The sequence below is a fragment of the Etheostoma cragini genome, chromosome 15 (genome assembly GCF_013103735.1).
Source record: "Etheostoma cragini isolate CJK2018 chromosome 15, CSU_Ecrag_1.0, whole genome shotgun sequence".
Lineage (NCBI taxonomy): Eukaryota > Metazoa > Chordata > Actinopteri > Perciformes > Percidae > Etheostoma > Etheostoma cragini.
Genome location: NC_048421.1, coordinates 1385378 through 1388356, shown reverse-complemented (window position 1 = coordinate 1388356; position 2979 = coordinate 1385378). Strand labels below are relative to the sequence as shown.

Genomic DNA, 2979 nt, shown 5'->3' with positions numbered 1-2979 from the left:
GCTGTTGAAACAGGAGACGTCTCTTACGTCCTAAAACCAGCCTCTGGAGACTCCACCAGCTGACTTCCTATTGGCTGTCCAAGCAGGAGTTTTTTATTGTCACAACTCTTTGGTCTGAACTGGGCTTAACAGTAAACAGGTCACGACTGTAAACAATATTTAAGTTAAGTTAAGTTAAGTTAAGTCAGTAAACATAACAATGTACCCTGTAGTCCTTTTGTGCAGTGAACATCATCCTGTGAGCAGTAAGTGCCCTTTATGACATCACCGCTTCAGTAGGTTTCTATACCAGGACGGATGTTCTGAATATTAACTTTTCTGTTAAAAATGGTGAATGACGACCTGCTGGTTTGCAGAGACGCCCCCGGCTCGTTCATGGATGATAACATTTTAAAAAAAGACCCGTTACCCTTTCACACGTGACTTCAGAGTCCGACACGTTACACAAAATACAGACAACTGTCAAAGCTGTCGGAGTAGCAGACACGGCAGATTTGGTCAAAATTAGTCTCGTGTTGCCAGACCTTCCTCCGGTCTGGCGAGTCCACACAACATTCTGGGATGGGAGATAAACGTGCTCTGTTTTATTGGCATTGCTTTAAACCAATCACAATCGTCGTGGGCGGGGCTAGGCGACGGACGGAGCCATGGTGCCGCTGCTAACTAGTCTCAGGAAGGAAGTTGTTTTGGTGGAACACGTGTACGTTCAGAAGTAGTTTTAGTCGTCAACAGAGACTCCGATTGGACAGATTATCTAGTCTAGCTAGATAGTCTGGATTTACCCTGCAGAGACCTGAGGACCAGGTAACCATAGACCTATGTCTGCAATTACCATGACAACAAGGCGATGACAAAAGCGACAAAAAAGTAGAATAAAAGCAACTTAAAGGCGAAGAAAAGAGACTACAAGGCGACAAAGAGGAGATGAAAAGGTGACGACGTTTCTACCAATGTTAAGTTCAAAAAGTTTTAATATAAAGTTGAAGTTTTTAAAATTATTTCTGAGGAAAGAAATCTCTCTAAATACTTTTTTAAACTCTCAAATAAATATTTTTTGCTATCATTGTGAAAGGAATGTCCTTCAAAATAAAATGTGTTTCTCTCAAAACGTTTTTCTTCTCGCTCTCAAAACCTTCTAAAATAAAATAAAATAAAATAAAATAATAATATAAGTCTTTGCTCTCGATGCAATTTCTTGCTCTCGTCTCAGGATTTTTCTCTCGCTGTGAAAATAAAAGTTTTTAAAATTATTTCTGAGAAAAAAATATAAATAAAAATAAAATAAATATATATATTTTGCTATCGGTGTGAGAGAAATGTCCTTCAAAATAAAATGTGTTTCTCTCAAAACGTTTTTCTTCTCGCTCTCAAAACCTAAACAAATAAAATAAAATAAAATAAAATAAAATAAAATAAAATAAAATAAAATAAAATAAAATAAAATAAAATAAAATAAAATAAAATAAAATAAAATAAAATAAAACAAAACAAAACAAAACAAAACAAAACAAAATTAAGTAAAATTAAATACAACAAAATAAAATAAAATAAAATAAAATAAAATAAAATAAAATAAAATAAAATAATCTTTGCTCTCGATCTCTCGTCGCAGGATTTTTCTTGCGCTGTGAAAATAATGTCACGTTCCTATTGGCCAGTCAGGGGAGCACAGTCTTTTTTTCACACTGATAGCAAAAAATATATATTTGGGAGTTAAAAAAAATATTTTTCTCATCTTAATTTTAGTTTTCTTTTCTCAGAAATAATTTAAAAATTTAAAATTTGTATTGAAACTTTTTTTAGTCTTAAATGTGTTTTTTTTCATATTGGTATGAAAACGTTTTCTCAATTTTTTTTTTTTCCTCTCAGATAATTTACTTTCTCGCATCTAATAAAGAAATCGAGCTCCCTCCCTCCCTCCTGCCGCAGGTTTGACCTTTTTATTTAGTTTCATTTTACTAAAAACATTTTCCACTTCTTATTTTCCTTCTAGTTTACTATAATAACAACAACAATGACGCTGCCCCCGGGTGGCCATGTGGACACTAAAACCATAATAACAGCCCTGCGGTAGAGCTCATTCAAGTGAAAATGTGCATCCATTTTCCTCCGTGCATGGTCTCTGTGTCCGGTCTACAGCGGTGAAAACGTCCCCTGGCGTTGTGCGTGGACTCATCAGAGACCCGAAAATCTGACATCTCAGGAAGAGATGATAAATTATTCATACGCTGCAAAAGCCCGAGCAGGTAATTGGGCGTGGGACAGGCCGATCCAGGAGACATCTCTAAATGCAAAACTCAAATTCACATTCGCAGAGGACACCGAGGACTCGGAGGACACAGAGGGCAAAGAGGACAACGAGGACACCGAGGGCAAAGAGGACAACGAGGACTCGGAGGACACAGAGGGCAAAGAGGACAACGAGGACACAGAGGGCAAAGAGGACAACGAGGACTCGGAGGACACAGAGGGCAAAGAGGACAACGAGGACACAGAGGGCAAAGAGGACAACGAGGACTCGGAGGACACAGAGGGCAAAGAGGACAACGAGGACACAGAGGGCAAAGAGGACAACGAGGACTCGGAGGACACAGAGGGCACCGAGGACTCGGAGGACACAGAGGGCAAAGAGGACAACGAGGACAGAGGGGGGAAAGAGGACTCGGAGGACACAGAGGACACAGAGGACACCTAGGACAATGGTGACAAGGCGTTTGTCCTGGGTCCCTGCTGGGTGTTTGGAGAGGAAAAAGGAGTCAATAGAGTGCAAAAATGTGCTTTAGAGAGAGAGAAAAAGACTGTCTTGCCCAAAAACTGTGAATACAGTATACTTATGGGGACCTGACAGCTTTGTGGGGACAAAATGCTGGTCCCCTTAATTTTAAAGGGCTTTTAGAGGAATAAGACTTGGTTTTAGGAGTAGGGTTAGAGTTAGGTTAAGGTTAGGGTGAGGGTTAAGGTTAGGCATTTAGGTTTGAT

General features: G+C 39.1%; 1 protein-coding gene across 1 annotated transcript in view; it reads right to left on the bottom strand.

Moving 5' to 3' along the window:
• Positions 1-1682, bottom strand: part of wu:fb95e10 (mucin-1) — a 44847-nt gene extending 43165 nt beyond the window's left edge. Inside the window, exon 1 of the mRNA XM_034894534.1 lies at positions 1671-1682. The gene's annotated coding sequence lies outside the window, so the exon portion shown is untranslated. The remainder of the gene's footprint in view (positions 1-1670) is intronic.
• Between the last annotated feature and the right edge of the window lie 1297 nt (positions 1683-2979).